This window comes from Chroicocephalus ridibundus, chromosome 1 (genome assembly GCF_963924245.1).
Source record: "Chroicocephalus ridibundus chromosome 1, bChrRid1.1, whole genome shotgun sequence".
Taxonomy (NCBI): Eukaryota; Metazoa; Chordata; class Aves; order Charadriiformes; family Laridae; genus Chroicocephalus; species Chroicocephalus ridibundus.
In genome coordinates this window covers 171111210-171131273 of record NC_086284.1, presented here as the reverse complement: position 1 = coordinate 171131273, position 20064 = coordinate 171111210, and the positions used below count along the sequence as shown (strand labels likewise).

The 20064-nt window shown below is 38.4% G+C and overlaps 1 long non-coding RNA gene across 1 annotated transcript in view; it reads right to left on the bottom strand.

The window, feature by feature from the left end:
- LOC134510649 (uncharacterized) overlaps nt 1-19754 on the bottom strand; it is a 108253-nt gene extending 88499 nt beyond the window's left edge. The window contains exon 1 of the long non-coding RNA XR_010069683.1: nt 19729-19754. This is a non-coding gene — a long non-coding RNA (uncharacterized LOC134510649). The remainder of the gene's footprint in view (nt 1-19728) is intronic.
- Between the last annotated feature and the right edge of the window lie 310 nt (nt 19755-20064).

Below are 20064 nucleotides of genomic sequence, written 5' to 3'. Positions count from 1 at the left end.
TATCCTTACGAGGCTTTTATTTCTCGTCACCACATCTCTCTTACCCTCACTACTTTCCTTATGCTATTCCACTTTGTCTAAGTGCTATTAACAGTCACTTCTTGGCAACTTACTGAAACTTTGCAATCTTAACTTTAGTAAGGCCTGGGACACTGTCTCTGTTTAACATCCTCATAGACGAGCTGACAATATACAGGTTAGATCAGTGGACAGTGAGGTGGATTGACAACAAGAAAGGCCAGGCCAAGAGGGTTGTGAGTGGCACAAAGACCAGCTGAAGGCAGGTCACTGGTGGTGTACTCCAGGCGTCAATACTGGGGCCAGTACTGTCTAACACTCTCATTAATGACTTGTATGAAGGGACAGAATGCACCCTCAGCAAGTTCACAGATGGATACAACATACAAAAATGGATGGAGTGGCTAATACACCAGATGGGTGCTCTGCTTCCAAGAGGGACCTCAACAGGAAGGAGAAACGGGCAGAGAGAAACCTCATGAAGTTCAATAAAGCGAAATGCGAACTCCTGCACCTCGGCATGAATAACCCCAGGCTCAAATACAAGCTGGGAAACGACTATCTGGAAAGCAGCTCTGCAGAGAAGGACCTTGGGTTCTTTCCAACCAATGTGTTGACCATGAGACAGCAATGTGCCCTTGCAGCAAGGAATGCCAAGAGCCTCCTGGGCTGCATTAGGAATAGCATTGCCAACAGGTCAAGGTAAGTGATCCTTCCCTCCTATTCAGCCCTGGTGATACACAGCTGGAGTCCTGGGTCCACTGCTAGGCTCCCCAGTGCAAGACAGAGACTTACTGGATTGAGTCCAGCAAAGGGCAACTTAGATGATTAAGGCGCTGGAGCACCTGACATGAGAGGCTGAGAGATGCAAGTGTTCAGCCCAGAGAAGTAAAGGTTCAGGGGGATCCTATCCATCTGTGTAAACAGTGGATAGGAGGGAACAAAGAAGAGGGAGCCAGACTCTTCTCAGTAGTGCCCAGTGACAGGGTCAATGTGGACAAATTAAAATACATGAAATTCCATCTGAACACAAAACCATTTTTTTTCTGCTCTGTGAGGGTGATCAAACCATGGACCACGTTGCCAAGAGAGGTTGTGGAGCCTCCATCCTTGGACATATTCAAAACACATCTGGACACGGCCCTAAGCAACCTGCTCTGGATGACCCTGCTTGAGGAGGGGTTGGACTATGTGATCCCCAGAGGTTCCTTTCAACTTCAACCATTCTGTGAATTCTAAAACAGAGATACTGCTAACATTTTTGCTACCGTTTCTCCTTGTAAAAGCTACATGGGAATGGGGTGGAAAAGAATCACCCCAATCTCCAGGCTGTCATATTCTTAATGTTAAAGTGTTGCTTTCTTAAACTAATCAGTCCTAAATGAAGTTAGGGCTCCCATTCTCACACCTCCTACTTGAAGGTTAGGTGGTTTTAAAAACCTTACTCGAATTTATTTTAGCCTAGTTCACACCCACATGTTCTTATCCCCACATTGTTTTTCATTCTAAGTATATTTTCCCCTCTCATATATTTATAGAGATGTTGGCTTATTTAGCGCATGAAAACAAAGCTTTTATGGGCTCTTATAATATGCTGTCCATGCCTGTGATCGCTGTCATAGACTTTCCCTGCACCTTTTCCAGTTTTAATTCATCCTTCATGAACATGGAAGAGCAGAATGGTACACATTATTCCTCCAAAAAAAATATGATATTAATGCCTTCCTCTCTTTTCTGTCTATTGTAAACATTTTCTTCATTCTTTGTAGGTAACAGATCACTTGATTACTCCTGCCAGACTAAATGGGAGAAGGTAATACAATAGGAGACTCGTGTTTAACCTGCACTATGCTTACAGTCCATGCTATTGTGGGTAACAGATGTGAGGCACCTTTGTGCATCCTCATCACAATAATAGGGTTATGTCATGCTGGCTACAGCCATTTCATTAAGATTTTGCTTCCAGGCAAAAATCAATTGAAGTCTTTTTATTATGACTGTATTTCCACCCATGCACATTCTTTGATGCTGCAGACCGCTTTTCTCAGGAAATCTTCAGCAGCCTCTGTAAGATGCCCTAAGAAGTAGAAAGATCTTAGGCGTTAGAGGATCTAATTCAAGTTAGTCCAGCACATACAAAACTACTCACCAGAGAGTAGGTGAGTTTGGCTTTCTCTAAACAAACCATAAACCTGCATTTTAAACCATGCCTATGAGAAATTTTTTTCAGACTTGTTCTCTGCTTGTACCTAGTTCACTGTAAATAAAAAAAAAAAGTCTGGGTTAGAATTTTCAAAAGTAGCAGAAGTGACTTAGGCTCATCAGTCACTTATGAAAATGGAACACCAGGGCTTTGATATTTCCATTCTAAGTAAGTTCCTAAATTAGAGAAGACACTGAAACAGAGCTTCAGCAGTAGAGCAGGCCATTTGATAAGCCAAAAATAACCATTAGCAAAGCAAATATAACTCTAAAGAGATGTAATCTATTTAGAAGAACTACGGAAGGTAGAAGGTGATGGAAGGAGGGGGAAAGCTAATGCAGAGATCACTTATAACTTATGATGTAAATGAAATATGATCCTGTGGCATCTTGAAGCTTGGGATATATTTGTTCATGAGATACAAGCTCATCATCTTCTATATAGAGTTAGGACAGCCTTGTAATATTACATTTTTCTGCCCACCCTCCCTAAAATTTTGAAGGAGAGTGAGGTAAGAGAGTTGTAAATCAAAGTGGGAGAAATTACTCTCATATACTGAGCAATCCACTGGCAGTTTTGTGCTCTTTACTACTATTTGCCAGTTACATTGTTTTCAGTAAGACACTGTTTCAGTCCTGACATTTATTGTGCCATTACAGCCATTAATATGTGAATGCCTATTTTCAAGTCACTATCATTTCTCCTATCTTCCATTTATTGGAGCGAATATATGATGTGCAGAGTGGTGGGAGGTGATATTTTTTGTCTGAAAGTAATAAAGTCTACAGAACTAAAATAAGCTGAAAAAATAATACCCATTTTCTGTCTTTTGTAACCACAATTCCACCCTCAAATATTCCACTACTTACAGTGATTATGTATGTTCATAGGAAGGAAGCAAACGGCAATCCAATATTAGGTTGATTTACTGTAGCTAAAATTACAGAGTAAATATCGGTTCACTGAGAACTTACCCTCAATTCATTAGCAAATCTTATCCTCAGTATCTTGATATATATATACTGCTACACATTCTGCCAGTTCTCAGCAAAATGGATTTGCCTCCTTTCTGATGTATGATTTTTCATTGGTACTCCATAAAAATTCAGTCACTCTGAAGAAAGGGACGCTTACCCTTTGCTTGAGATTATATTTTTAGAGTGTCAGTTATAAAGATATACTAAAGCAGTACCTCCCTTTTACTTGATAATAAACATAGCTCAACAGCTGAAAAGATATATTTACAATCTTCCACCAGAATCCTCCCAAGCCCTTACTGCTAAGAAAAACAAGTGGGCCACTGCAGCATGTCCCAGAACTATTTTGGTATTGGGGGAAGTGCGAGTTCCAAAGCAGTGTGGAAAAATGCCCTGCCAGCTGCTCCCCTTTCATACAAATGTAAGCTTAAGTGTCTTCCCTGATCAACTAGTAGATGAAAGAACTTTCAGATAAGTTGCTTCTACATCATTAGTGCCTCATCCACAGAGATTTTTAGCTGTCTGAAGGCTCAAAGGTTCAAATTAATTACTGGAAATCAATCAAGTATCACACCTCACCTGACCTACAGTAACTGGCTGTGCAAGTCAACAAAAAAAGTGCAATGTAACTCACAGCAGCTCAGCTCCCTACGCTATGGAGTACGCTCACGGAAATCACTTGTGCCTGCCATGTATCAAGAGCACAGAGCATACAGACCTATTGAGGCACAGTAATTTGTTACCTCATACCAAATGGCTCTGCTCTGAGTAACATTCGTATTTATAAATATAAATCTGCTTTCAAAGCTCTAGCACCTGAGAAGTCGTTGGTGCTTTAACTCTCACCCAGTGAAGTTAGCTGAGTGCCAGACGTTCTACTACTCTGCATGTCAAGATCTTGGTTTAGCTGAGCATTTCAAGGGCCCATCTCATGCCTACTGATCGCAAGCTGTCAGGCCTGTGCTTTAGCTGCTGACCAACCCAATAGACAGGCTTGTAGTACAAGTGCCACACCAAGACCAGATTATAACACTGGGTATAACACACGCTTTCACTTAGAAACGCTACCAAAGCAGAAGGTGGCATCCCCCACCTTTTACGTGGTTGTCTAAAGGCTGGCATACTCAGGGAGGTAAGAGACTACTCAGCTAAGGGGATTCAAACCCAGATTGTTACATTGTTCTTGGAAGCACAAGGGCATTGGGCTTTTTAAAAGGGATTTATAATGGAGTTCATGCTTCTAAAGAAAAGTTTAAAAATGTGAACCTCCAGTGAGTCAAAACCTTGGGAAGCAAACAGAAGTCACGTGTGCATGGATTTTTTCTAAATTGCATGAGCTCCTGGAATCTGATTCACATATGTGGCATTAATGACAATAATAAGTGCGATAATGGCAATAATAACAACTGACATAAAGCATGCTGAAATTAGTTTAGTCTGGAGATGAAAAAGACTAAGAAAATAGTTGGATGGTCTATATGAACTGCATATAAACACAGCTTCTTGGTCAAGCTGAGACCAAAAGCCAGACAGACATAGTCTGGCTGCTGATGCTGCAACATTAGTGCTTCCCTATCAAGAAAGCAGTCGTAAAATCAAGCAAGTAGTCATAAGATGCAACATCACCTCTTCCATCTTGACTGTTTTTTTCTTCAAATTAATCCTTTTCAGTACTGTTACTATCTCCTCTTTCTTCAGAATGAGTTTCAGGCTTCTTGTAAGTTGCAGTCAAAGGTAGGACCGAAGCTGATTTACAGGAAAACTCATCAGCTACAAGCGAAATAGGACTGCAGAGGCTTCAGTTACAACATAGTACCAGGATACTGCCCAGGTTTGTACAGCTGAAGCCAAATTCAAGGCTCTTGTAACTTCAGCGCTGTTGCCTAGGCTAGCTAGATCAGTATGTGCAAAGCAATATCTATATGCATCGCTGTCACACCTTTAACTGCAATGTAGATACAGTCACAGGTAGTGCTCATTAGTGCTCTGAACTCACATAGAGACCAAAATTGGCAATTTGCCTTCTCAACTATTTGAGACACTAAATTTTTGTGACTAGGATAGGTTTTATCCAAAACTACGGATCACAGCTGGAAGGACGTTGCAATGGGGTAAATGACATGACAAAGCAGAGAAGCAGACTGGGAATTAAATCTATCTCAGTGAAAACTGCCAGACTTCCAAGACATACTAAAGACTGCTATTTCAAAATGAGGAGATGCTAGACATTCTCTGTAGCACATTTTGATTGTCTAACCTAATGCTCTCATGAGCTCAAGTTGTACTGAAATTTGAGGGGAAGCAGTTAAGCCATGAGAAGCTTCTATTAGTCTGCCAAGATAAATTTTCCCTTTTGATGCACACAACAGTCTTGCCCTTTTTCTGAAAGCAATATATTACATCATAGCAACGTGTAATTTTACTTTGCAGTGCAGGTATATATTTAAGATAGACTAGAACATATTTTACACACATGCAGCCCCACTGAGAAATTGTTTGCAAAAAAATACTTTGGTGATCCAAGCATCCAGGAGAGAACCAAGGCTAACAAAATGCTAAAACTTTAAAATGTCTTATAATTTCTGGGATTTTCATCCTCTACTCAGTTTCAGCTCTGATGCTTTTATAAGCAACAATCAAGAGGCCATGTTGCACATGGAGATGGAACAGGCTACAAAACAGCACAGCCACCTTCCTATTGCCTAAGCCCAAGCACACATCCCGTGCAGAATGGCGCTGCTGGAAGAGCTACTGCCTCCATATCACCTTGCACACATCCACATCTGTTATAATACAAATTTGTTTTATATATATCCAGGCTGTTCCAAATGATTATGGTTCTTTTATCTGCCAATAAGCAAATTCTATCTTCAGTTTCAACCTCAGGATAGAAGGCAAAGGCTAGGAGCTTGTGCTACAACTTCCATCTGCAAAACCTCTTGTGTGGGCAGCATCACAAGAAATTCTTCAAGGCACATTGCAGCTCAGAAGACATTGATGGCTATGTTTGCACAATGTAGTGACAGTAGATATAAACACTATTTGAGCACAGTTTAAATTTAATTTCAGAGCATGTGAACTGTGGGCATCCAGGAAATGGGACACAAATATCAGAGTGGAAGACCCAGAGTCAGTGCTGTCACCCCACTTTTGCAACAACTGTGGTTCTCAGTAGCCCTGCAATAAAACTGGTAGGAATTTTTACATCACAAAACCCCCAAGCATATCACTAGTAGAGCTAATGCTAACTAAGATTAAATGATTAGACCAACATCACCCATCTCTGGTACAAGACTAATAAACATTGTTATAGTAACACTGTATTCCCCTTTACAAGCAAGGTGACTGTGCCGTATCTGGAAAAATCAGTGGATAAAAATGGTCAAGTACCTTTGTTACAGCTGATTAAAAAGAATACAAAAGCCTCTCATGACATAGCTACAAATCATGCTACCACACAAATTCAGGATTAAAATCTTTTCTTCCTCTTTTTTTTTTTTTTTAAATAGGGGAGGAGGGGACATTTAGATTTAATTGCACACAAATAGAGAATAAACAAAACAACCCAAGAAACAAACAGCTTTCCAAAGTATGAAACCTTTCCCTTTCTTAAATACAAATGCAAAATGCATGCTACTGGTTGCAGAAAGGGCTATCTTTTAAAGCTAAAAAGTGAGAGACAACATACATCATGCACTGAGACATCCGTGGCTGATGCAGGAAGCAAAATAAGGAAAGATGACACACAGAAACTAAGGAGTCTCTGCTGTGGGCTACTGTCAATGGAAAGCTCAACTTGACTGTCACAAAGAACAAGCTGTCAGCAATCTCATCGCTGATGGTGGTCCAAGGGCTGACTAGCACTGTTCAAACAATGGGAGAGACCAACATGAGAATGGAAGTGGAACCCAAAACGTGCTGGTTGATCCCATCCCATCCGTGGTTCCTCCCAATAACATTGTTATGCAGCCTTGCCAGAAGTCAGACTCACATTTCCAAGTGCCCTTAAGCATCCAATTTCTATTGATTTCAATGGGAATCAGTCTCAGCTTTACTGCCTTTGCACTCCAGCAGCAGAGAAGCTTTTGTCCTACACTGTTTCTGCCTCAATACCTTTTGAGGAAAAAAGGAGAAAAATACATGCATGTCTTAGGCATGATTCATGTTTGTTTTGCAAGGAGATAACCACATAGCCACGACAAAAAGATATATCACGAGGTATATCATTATGTATGGCTTTTAATAGTAAGTGACAGCACTGTCTGGTTGCTACTATATTATCTCTTTCAGAAACTCTGACAGCACAGACCAATATTAAGGAAATCCCTATTCTCCTTCTCTTTCTTTCAGATATCTTTGAAAGCTAGCTGTAAGGCCCTGCATTTGTGTTATGTTTAACAGCTATTTTATACGCAAAATGTATTTGGGTATAGTTACCCTGGCTGTCAAGCAGTTTGATTGCATCAGTTTATAATAACACAATGGAATGTATTTAAGGTGACTCTCTTTAGAATTATGTTCTGTTAGTGTTCAACCCCCCTTATGAGAGGAGATGATCGAAGAAAAAAGAAAAATAGCACATGGCAGCTATTACCAAAATAAACACATACTGCATCTTGTTCTGAAATCTTGCATGCTACTCAAGTTACTTTAAGAGTAAAAAGAGTTAAAAAAAAAATACATCAATTCCATTTACTGACACACAAGATTTTTTTTTTATTTTTTTTTTGCCTGGCAACAGGACATCCTTGCTGGCATTATGAAGATCTGATATCCATTAAGAAAAAGAAAAGAAAAAAAGCAACTGTGCTAGAAATCATGAATGTCAAAGAAAATTGAGAATGCAGGCACATGCTGAGTCTTGCTCTCCAGCGTATTAGCAGAAAATACATTCCAAAAACAGGTTTTATCCTAAGAAACCCTGATTTGAAGTAGAAATTCTTCTTGATGCGGAAACAGAGAGAAATATGCAAAATGATAACCAGTACTTATGTTACTTTTAATGCTTAAAGTCTTAAATGGTTTATCGACATACCACCATAGACATCGCTTATTTTTGCATGCCACAGTGTCATCACAGATCTTCAGCAGTGACAGCTGACTGACAATTTATCTCCTTTTGTATAAATGAGACATAGCTACTGGTTGGATTAGCCTGCTCCCAAGGGCAAAGAATCAGAAAAAAATCTTTCTTTCCAGAACAAGGACTTGAAAAAGTAGGACTTGAAATGTCATCTGGTCCATTCCTCTTCCTCTACTTCAAGGCAGGACTGTGAGGGTTTAAATTATATTTTGGCATTTTTGAGTCTGTATCTAGAATAGCCTGTATCTGATGACTAGAAGATACAAGTGAAACCAAACCTCCCCGATCCCAGACAAGGTTTCCACCCTGCAAACTAATTATGGAAAAAATATGAAGAGTGATACTCTAGGAGTTGCACTTGAATTACATGGTTTGATCTGTGGGAGGTTATTGTAAGCTGTAGTGTTGTGCCTTGAAAGTGATGCTTTTAGTATGAAAATTCATGAATACAGGAATGCCTAGGTCTGCAGGCTTTTACACTGGCTTTCAAAAATTTGGTATGCTGTCAGCACATCAGAACAGCTAACAACAATTGTCTGATAAAAAAATACAGAAAAATACCTGCTTTATTTTCTGCATCTATTACAAATGTTGTACCAAAGTACAGGTATCATTAGACATATAAGTCAACGTGTCCAGCTCGCAGGTAAACAAATATTCCTTTCTCACCAATGAACAACAGGAATCAATGTTGTTTAATCTACCAGGTGACAGAAGTGACATTTAAGTAATTGGATGCTTTGTGTTCCTCCTGAAGACAATGTGATTTTAAGCATGTTTATGTACAGTGTGTGGAATGAACTTGTTTCCCTTCTGAAGATATTTGTATTTTCTTACTGCAATTCTACGGATTACTTCTACGTAACAAAAACGCCAGAGTGTAAAAAAATTAAACTTAAGCACATTTTCAGAGACATTCTCCTGTTTAGTCATCACTAGGAACAAAATGTTGGCTCTTTGTTAAGGAGGAAATCTCACAAATACTATATGCAACGAGGTTCCCAAAATGGTAGCTGGCAGCAGCAGAAAACATGCTTTCATTGACCAAAATCTTAATTCAGATGGACAAATGAAATACCATTTTTACCAGCTGTAGCTAGTATGCACCATAAAGCATCTTTGTTCTCTTTTTTTTTTTTGCCATTCATATCTGCCTTTTCTTTCTGTTCCATTCTTTTTCTTGATGCTCACTCTTGTTACTTTAGTTTTCAGAAATTCTTTCTGTACTTCCACTTCACCTTACTTTCAGATCAACAGTGAACTCGCTGCCTACTTATTCTCAAATGACAACCATTTTGTTCCAGAAAACAGCTGAGGAGCAACAGCTAAAAAAATAAAATAAATTAAAAAAAAGAGAGAGGGAGTTAACTTGCCACTATTCCAGTCCTCTTTTGCACAGCAGCAGGCAATTTGAGATGTTTCCACTGCTGGAAGAGCTGGGGCAGGGGGGGCACTTTTAAAAAGAAAGTTGAAAAATTTTGTATACGATTTCAAAACACAGTAAAAATGGTTAATTTCACTTTACCATTGCAAAATAATTGTTTAGGACTTACACAGGCCAGTCTAGCCTGGATTACTATTTGAAAATATTCCTTACTGGTAAAATCAGTGTCATGGCTAATGTGAGTCTACATGATCTACTTAAGTCATTTTGTAGCTCATTCCTGCACAAGATTATCATTAAAGTCATAGCAATAATGCTAACAGATAAGTCAGTGATCCTGTTGTTTCCATGAGCACTTGTAAAAAAATCCTTCAAAGGAGGTTAAAAGAAGCCCTGAAGTGACAGCCCTGTCCTGTCCTGCATGACATCTTCTCTCTAAATTGGAGAGATATGGATTTGATGGATGGACCACTCAGTGGCTAATGAATTGGCTGGATGGTTGCACTCAAAGAGTTCTGCTCAACTCTTTGTCCAAGTGGCGAACAGTGACGAGTGGCATTCCTCAGGGACCAGCACTGCTTCATATCTTTGTTGGCAACATGGACAGTGGGAAAGAGTGCACCCTCAGCAAGTTTGCTGATAACACCAAGCTGTGGTGCAGTCAACATGTAGCAGGAAAGGGATGCCATCCAAAGGGATCTGGATGGGCTTGAGAGGTGGGCCCATGCAAATCTCATGAAGTTCAACAAGGACAAGTGCAAGGTCCTGCACGTGGGTCAAGGCAATCTCAAGCACAAATACAGGCTGGGCAGAGAATGGATTGAGAACAACCCTGAGGAGAAGGATTTGGGGGTGTTGGTTGATGAGAAGCTGTGTTGGTGGATGGTTGTTGGATGATGAGCCAGCAAGGTGCGCTCACAGCCCAGAAAGCCAACCACATCCTGGGCTGCATCAAAAGAACTGTGGACAGCAGGTCAAGGAGGTGATTCTGCCCCTCTGTTCTGCTCTCATGAGACCCCACCTGGAGTACTGCGTCCAGCTCTGCAGTCCTCAACACAGGAAGGACATGGACCTGTTGGAATGAGTCCAGAGGAGGGCCACGAAAATGATCAGAAGGCTGGAGCACCTCTCCTATGAAGACAGGCTGAGGTTGTTCAGCCTGGAGAAGAGAAGGCTCCAAGGAGACCTTATAGCGTCCTTCCAGTACCTAAAGGAGCCTACAGGAAAGATGGGAAGGGACTCTTTATGAGGGAGTGTAGCGATAGGACGAGCGGTAAAGGTTTTAAGCTGAAAGAGGGGAGATTTAGATTCGATATTAGGAAGAAAATCTTTACTGTGAGGGGGGTGAGGCACTGGAACAGGTTGCTCAGAGAAGCTGTGGATGTCCCATCCCTGGAAGTGTTCAAGGCCAGGCTGGATGGGGCTTTGAGCAACCTGGTCTAGTGCAAGGTGTCCCTGCCCATGGCAGGGGGGTTGGAACATGATGATCCTTAAGGTCCCTTCCAACCTAAACCATTCAATGATTCTATGACAAGTTCTATAACTGTCTGTCTGTATGGGAATTCTCTTTTTAGTTACAGGGAATGATTTTATTTTTACATTGAATTCTCAGACTTGACTTCAGTTATTCCTGGTTTCTTCATCTATATCCATGTAGCAAGACATATTATCAAAGATAGATGAGAGAATGTTGAGAATGGAAAACTTAATTTTATTTGAACTTTTATAAGATACCCACATTTACTTTGTTAAGTAAAAGCTATTCCAAAATACAGATACAGAAACAATTTGGGTAATATAAAAGAGTACAAAATGTGAGAAAATCACCATGGGCCTAATTCTCCAGGTTTTCAATGATGACAATGAAAAATACAGAAACAGGACTGATTTATTTTGTAGCAGAAGGTGGGTAGGGGAAAAGTGTTACCACATATTGAACACTTTTAGGTGCAGCAAGACACAAATTATGCTTACACAACATTTCCACCTACATCCATTTAATTTTGTATTTTGAAGTCTTCTATTCCCTTAAAAATGTATACAGAAAACACTAATGCACATATTAGCACAAACCTATCAAATAAATATTTTATCCAGCACTAATAAGGGACAAGTACAGCATGGGCATCAAATTATAAAGGTCATCAATACATATAATAAAAGATGAAGGCAGAAAGTAGATCCTACTTCCAATCTCTAAACAGCACACACAATCAATAATTAGCCTGGGTAAAATTTTTAGTAGGAAGGATTAAGGCAACAGACCAAGCTATACAGCTCATCAAAATGAGCCATAGAAGAAAAAAAAATAATCATCTGACCACTTCTGCTTTTTTCCATCTAGAATTCAGCCTCCAATTTTCCCTCCCAAGCTCTGCAACATCTTTATACCATTGACTAAAAACCTATGTCCTGAAAGATCTCCTGATGGGGAATGGACAGCATTAACACTGATCACCCACCCTGGGGATGAGCTGTAGTTATTAGTGTAGGATTGATGTGACTTTCATAGATGACACTGTACCATTCTGTATGCTTTTCTACAGTAGAGTAACTGAGACATATCATATTTCAAGAGAGTTGATGAACATGTTTGAAGACTTCAAGCCTCTGTGAAGGAAAAAAAGCTTGTGTGTCTTTTCCAAGCTATGCATTTTTATAGGAAGTGTTCAAAGATGCATGTATTTGATGTATACCATAAGGATAAATACTGATTCAGGCTATTCAGAGAAGCTGTCTGGAACTGGATGAAGAGCAATGAAGCATTAAATACATTAAATGTAAATAAAATGCAAATGAAACATTAAAAATATACATTAATTAGCAGCTTCCTGGGTTGTTTTTTTTTGTTACTGTTGTCTGTTGGAGTACAATCAACTATGATAAAAGTTAAAGTAATCTTTGAACAGACCAGCCCTTCCGCACGGTGAAACAGGGATCATTATCCTTCTATTAGGAATGGTTATGGCTCATAACTTCCTTACTGCCAGGATAATCTGATCACTACAGAAAGAAGCAGGCATAAAGGGAAGAAAGGAAAAGCAGAAAGGAAATTGAGAACACAGAATTTTTTAAAAGCAAGGTGATTTGATGTATATTCTATATGTTTTCTCCCAGTCTCAAACTTTTTACATATTTATGTTCTGTATTAAGTAGCAATTTTTCTTCCTTTTAAGAAATAAAGTTCCAAACTTCAACAGGAATCAGGCCACCACAACACCCAGCTCCCCAGGAGTCCCTTCTTGCTTGCAGACCTTGCTACAGGTCTGCTCCATTCTTGACTACTCTTTTCTGTCTAGCTGTTGTGCCTCATTTTAGCTTTTGAGGGGTTAACCATCCACCTCAGCAGTCATTACCTTCATTGCACTCTGCTTTGATTCTGGCCCTTGGATGAGTCTTTTCTTTACCAGCTGCAGTTCTCTCTCATTCTTAGAGCCTCAGTCAGGACCTGTTCTTTGTTAGCACTCTGTAGGGTAATCCAGCTACCTACTACTCCTTCTCAAATTAAGTTTTTAACTTATTTTTGTGCTCTTACACAGTGACAATTCATTCACACAAATGCTAGTTATTCCTATGCAGTAACATTAAACTGTGTCTCTCTCTTTGCCCCTAACAAATATTTATTGCCACTTTTGCATACTCAGGAAGACTCACTCATTCCCTGGCACAACCCTACATACCTACACGCCCAGGTTAACACCCACATTGCCTTACATGTGCTGTTTCTGAGCACATTCTTTTCCCCACATTCACTCAATCACACCCTTTTCTTCCTATAGCACTGTTCAATTTTTAAAAGCAGAAATATGCTACTCTCAAGGCTGGAGTTTCAAAGTTTTGTTAGATATGAATGTTACCTAGTAAAAATGCGGAAGTTCAATGTGTTAAGAAGCTATCTTGCAGCCACAGAAAGAAAAGGTAAAGTGAAGCGTGCATTAGTGAGCGGTCTACGAAGTAGAATCATCCAATGGTTCACTTGAAAAGTGAACGTGGAAGAACATCCTCTTTGAGTTTATATTATATCCACATTTAACAGGTGCTCCACAGTGTTCTTACAATGAAACAACATTATCTAAGGAGTTGGATTCCCATCCAGTTTGTATCTTCGAGTGAAATGAGTTTAGTTTATTTCCTAGTTATGTAAAAGAGAACTTGTAGATATGTCAGGCTTATTTTTTTTTTCAGGATGTACTACAAATTTAGTTTACAGCACACTGGCTGTACAGCAGGGGAAGACTGCTGATCATAATGCAAATTTTGCTCCCAGCTTAGTGAGTTGTCTTGATATACACCAAAATCTTACTTCTATTGTCAGTTTATGCTGAACTTCAGCTGTGGATCATATCTTTCCATTCACTTTTCTCCTAAATACTTATTTCATAAAGCATTACTCAAAAAGAAAACACCTGAAAGGCTAGTTTCTTTATATCATTTTACATTTGAAATTGCCTTTAGTATTTTAAGTCCATTCATTCAGAAATACAATGAGGTAACACACTGCGCATCAAGTTAAAGCTCCTAAGGCCTAAGGTGTCAAATAGCTATAGACATGAAAGATCTCTTAAAGCGTCTGCCAAGAGAGCAATATTATGGTTTCATCTGTAGAAGTATAGTCCCTAACATAAGCACGAATTTTACAATACCTTTAGAAATGAGTCTACTGAAGCACTTTCTCTGCATGAATCAAAATCATCGTAACAGGGAACTTAGTAAAATAATTAATCCTACCTCAAACAAACTTTTCTGTATAATGCATGCACATTATATTTAAAAACTCTTTAGGATGGGTAGTGTCAGCATGAATTTTAAATTTGTGTAGTAAAGTACTTTTACTACATGTTCATTCTTTGTATTTTAGACCTTATTACATAAGATGCCTGTACATTGAGTTCAGCTGAGGACAAATCGAGCAGCAGACATTACTTCATAGTTGAATGGGACCGCTCCGCTGTTGTTGAACCAGGAAAGCATACAACTGGAGTCCACATAATACAATTAGTATGCCATTTTGCAGTGTTCCAGAATGAAATGGCCTTATCATCTCTAATACTGGGGTAATGCTTACAGATCAAACTCACAGCACTATTACAAAGCATAATCTCAATTCTACATTGAATTTTTTCAAGTCACTTTCACATACATGAAGTCCCAAAAGACTTTAACAGACCTTTGTGAAAGTCCATCGGGCAGCAGCCTAGATATGAATGACACAAAACTGATACAGAGGGGATGACACTTCCCAAGGGGGAAAAAAAAAAAAAGATAAAAGACAAAAGGAAACATCATTGAACATCATTGGTAAAATTGGAGAAAATCATAAAAGGAAGGAGAGGTAAAGGCTAAAAAGCACATGCTTAGCATTTATATTACAGTATTTTAATTCATTTGGTTAGTTTTCATTTATTTTATTGAACTCTGTTTGGTGCCACTTACGATTCTTCTCTAGGAATTATCTGCACTTATGTCAACAATTTTGGTCCTACTATCAGGGGAAAACTAGTACCCGATTGCAGAGTCCAAGTATCCAGTTGCAAAATCTGGTTCCAACCACATTCCAAGGCAAGAATCTTGACTCTAATAGATGATTTCAAAAGACATCACCACTTTGAATAGCAACAAATTTGCAGTTGCAAATACAACTGATCTTTTAGCATCTACATAATCAGGATATGAATTGTGAAGCTTATGCCTTCTAACCATCTAAACTTGATACATCCACACTCAAATTCTAAACCCTATTCCAAACTTAATTCAGACCATAATAACCTCATCTCTTTAAAACTCAAAATGACAACATCTGTAGTAAAGCACTGCCCTAGGTGGGTTGGTCTTGTAGGTTTCCTGCTAATTCTAGCAATCCATGGGATCCTTAGTCTCTGCTAAGGCAGAAGAGAGGCATGATAAACAGTGCATCACAGAAATCAGGTCCATAATTGCCATTAGAAAAAAAGAGGCTGTTTGTGTCACATTTTATCTTTCTGGTGATGCATTGCTATTGTCAGAATTGTCTTTCTTATATACATATAAAGATGCTTTATCTAAACTCTAAAAATGGTAATAGTAAGGCTCAGGAGATAATATAAAAATCAGAAGCCGCCTCATCCTTTTACAATTTTGGCCTCCTATGTCCTGTGAGAAATATTAAAACTGGCTACAAAAATAACATAAGAAATAAGGTGTGTTCTAAATTCTTATGCCAGAGTTGTACTTTGGTATATAATCTACATAAATGTAGCTTATGGACTAAGATACACTGTCTTTTAAGAAATTTTACAGGTTTTTTTTTCACCTACACTTTGCCCAGAGTGAAAATATTAAGCACTCATTCAGAAGAATCAATTTTCATTTAATAAGAAATGTTACTCATTTATTGCCCATTTATCCCAGTAAAAGCAATACTAAAATCTATATTAAATGGAAAATGAAGCTTTTAAAGTATGATTTTAGTACTGATATACATGCATAACACTGTTGAAACTTTGTAAGTTCTCTACGCTCCCACTTGATTTGTTGAGAATCAGGTGGACTCAGCAGCATCCCTGAAAATTCACACACATGCTCACACAAATAAGGAAGCCTTGAGATAAAGCTGAAAACAACATTTTAGGAAAACTTATGATAAATACAGAGCTACAATGTCATAACATAAGTCAACTAAGATTACATGAACAGTTGTATCTAATTTGGTCAGTGAGGTAAAGTTATATAACTTGCACAAGCACAGTGGAGGTTTGGAATTAGTTGCATTAATTATTTAATTTATGAGATAACAAATTAAGTAATATAGCAAAAGTAAATAAATGAAAAAAAAGTAGCCATCAGATGAGCAAAAAGACAATTACAATACAATAGCAACAAGCTGAAGAGACATAGTCAGTCTATCAATACTAGCAACAGACAGACCAGAAAAATCCTAAAATGATAACAAGACTTTCCTCTTCTTCCTGAAAAAGGCTTAATCACCACACTAAAGAACATTTTTTTCTGTGGAGGAGTTTGAAAGAGCTGGATGTGTTCCCAAATTCAGGAAATAGCAAACTTTAATAAAACAATGGACAAACTAACTCTTACTGTGATTCAACTTTACAAGCAGTAACAATGCAAAAGGTAATTTACAGCATACTTACACGAAACATCACTCCCATCAACATTTTACCAGTTGTCATCAAGAAACAGTAAAACCAGAGCCTCATTACACTGAAAGATGTTAACACACATCTCAATAAGGAGTTGCGCTTCAGAATCAAACACCCCCAGGCTTTGATTTCAAACTGCCTGCATTTGTTGTCTCTCCGGACATTGTTCAGTAACCTTTTACTCAGCTTCTATTGGGAATGAGCAGTAGTTATGATAATGTGGTAACTAACATCCGATTTACTAACTTTGGGAGGAACTCCAGGAGGAAAACTTGGTTTTATTCTGTATAACTTCAATTCCCATTTATCTTCCTAAAACTTGGGATGTTTTAAATGTTTTAAATTAGATGTTTTAAGATATATAAAGAAAATGTATGGCGCTAGTGAATGCATTCTCAAGACTACCTGCATCCATATACTGCACTCCCCTCATACTAGTTGTATGAGGGAAAAAAAACAAATCCGTACAAAATGATAAACAAATAAGTTTCAACAGATACTTATCAAAACATGCAATTTAAATAATTTAAATATAAATAATAAATATGGATGGTGCCATAAAGAAAAACACTCACTCAGAGAAACAACTAGAAGTCCCCTTCTTGGCTGTTCCTAATTTGAAGCTTACTGGGTCTCAACGCTCCAACCACCTTTCCATTCTGATGATCTTTCTCAAGTACAAATTCTGTTTCTGGAAAATTTTCCAGAGACAGTTTGTCAAAATAAATACAATTCCTCAGTAAAACTTTCTTTTTTAGGGAAAAAAAGAAGTCCTAGATAGCTCTAATAATGTATTTTTTTTTTACTCCATCCTCTGTATCAATGCCATTTTATTGTAACCATACACAGAAAACATACTCCACCTGCTCAGAAGCTCAGCAACAGAACGCCATGCATATGGAAATTGCTAGGCTAAAATCCAGAGCCATTTTCACCATAGTGACTTCCTACTGCTACCAACATGTAAATTTACGTGCAGATCTTCTGATTGCCCACAATTCTCGACATGCAAAAACAAAACAGGTACACAGCTGTGCCTTTGACCCCAGCAAAGCCCTTATGCACAGCTTAAAATGCTACCTTCTGCTGGCCCTCCTAACACTAAGAGGTTCAACTGTTAAATTGCAAACAGCTCTGATGCATATATTTAGCAACAGTAGCTAGACCACGGTCTGAAACAAAAGCACTGAAATAAAAGTCATAATACCAGGCCCCATTGTAATTTGGCTCCAAAGCTGGTAACACATTCAGTCATCATATACCCTCCTTAAAAACACAGCAATGATCAGCTTGCATGTCTAGGTGTTTTCAAGTAGTCCATAAAGATGATAATGACTAACTACGATTAAAAATTGGTGGGGTACCTATTATGAGTCTACTCCACCCATATTGACCTGTAGATCTGATCTTTTTTTAAAGGTTGCTTCATATAAGGAAGGTTAAACCTGACTAAACACATAAGGGTCAAAAGCCAACATTTTGGAATGAAGCCTTCAGATGAAAACAGAGGAGAGGAACATACAGGGCTTTTTATTGCTTTTTCTGCCACCACACCTTTGCAGTAATCACTTTTTCCAGTAAGTTGATTGAAGCCTGCAACAGAACAGCACTCAAAATATTGTTCAGATATTTAAGAAATTGCTATGCTCTACTACCAAGATTTACCTTTGACATTGAACCAGATATAAGAGTAAAATTTCATCACTGTTTACTTCTCACATGGAATTATCTCAAGTATTTCTTGAACTCAGAGCTACACAGAATAGCTTCCACTCCTATGTAGCCCAGTTCCTCAGAAAGCACAGTTTGGCTAAGCCTCCGTTTTTTTTCTGCCACAAATTACTATGCTTTTCTACACAATAAAAAAAGATGTGCATTATCAGACAAGCTCTTCTACTGGATTTATATAGTGTCATATCAGAAATAGACAGGCTCAAATAGTCAATAACCTGGCTACACAAACATACCAAAATAAACATAATAAATAAGTGACCCTGTTCTGTGGGACTTGAGTGCCAAGTGTAGCCAAGCAGACTTCCGTTAGATTAGGAAAGAAGATTGCTTAAATGGCCATCTATGCTTCCATTTTGATGCATCTGTTAATAATACAATGCAACTACCTACATCCAAGAGACAGGCTCTGCCAGAAAGAACTGCATGGTTTTGACGTAATCCCACTACCAACCCTTTACCTCACCCCATTGCTGGAAAGCAGAGTAGATTTAGCCAAACAGAACATGTGCCCGTCTCTTGGCAACCAAGTTCACAGTCCCATTTCCTCTGTACATTAAAATAGGACTCTGGGGCAGTTGATATTTGGTACAGGCTTGCTGCTGCTGCTATGGGAGGGATAACATGTTAACCACAGGTAGACTTCCAAAACAATTCAGGTATTTTCTCAGCTTTGAGTCAGTGAAGTCCTATTTTCCCAAGAAGCCAAACTCCTCGAAACCTAGACATATTTTATCCTATTTTATTCAGGAAACTGAGCGAGGACCAATGAAGAGCCTACTCATACTACAACAGTCTTCATGGCACTGCACATGATTTTAAATGTTTACGGGTAAAGCAGGATTTCACTGCAATCACTGGAAGGCATAACTTTGTTACTGAACAAGCCTAGTAACTCATACAGTCTCTCCAAATTACATTCACTTACACCAAAAATAGTCTTCTACCAGAATTAACTCAAAACTTGAAAAACAAGAGTATTATGACAATGAATTCATAACTAAGGAGGAGAAAATACTAAGGACCCAATTGTGAAATGCATTATTCATGGAAAGAATATTTATGAACATAAAACTAAACAATAGGATATCCCACTAACAAAGCCCTACAGGCTAAGGAGCTTATACCAAAGTTTAAGATTACATAATCTCACAGAGAATATGAAATACACAGCAATGATCTTAATTCATACTTACTTATTTCATGAAGTCTGGCCAAATCCTTGGGGGTTTATGTTGTCTCTATGATAAAAACAAAGGAATTTTGCATCAGTTAAAATCTTCTTCAGGTACTTTTAGCAAAATTGAGTATTGTCAATCTAGCTTTATTGTAGAAGCCCAATAAAATATGCTAAGCAGTTCTATAAAATACTATTTTTTCTATTTTGCTAGAAGTTCGATTTTAAGCAATTCCAAACCAATCATGATTCACTGAATCCATAAAAGCACACAAAAGTATATAATACTCTTAATACATAAAAATAAACACACTCAGATGTCTACATTCAAATAAACATAGCTGTATTTAATTGC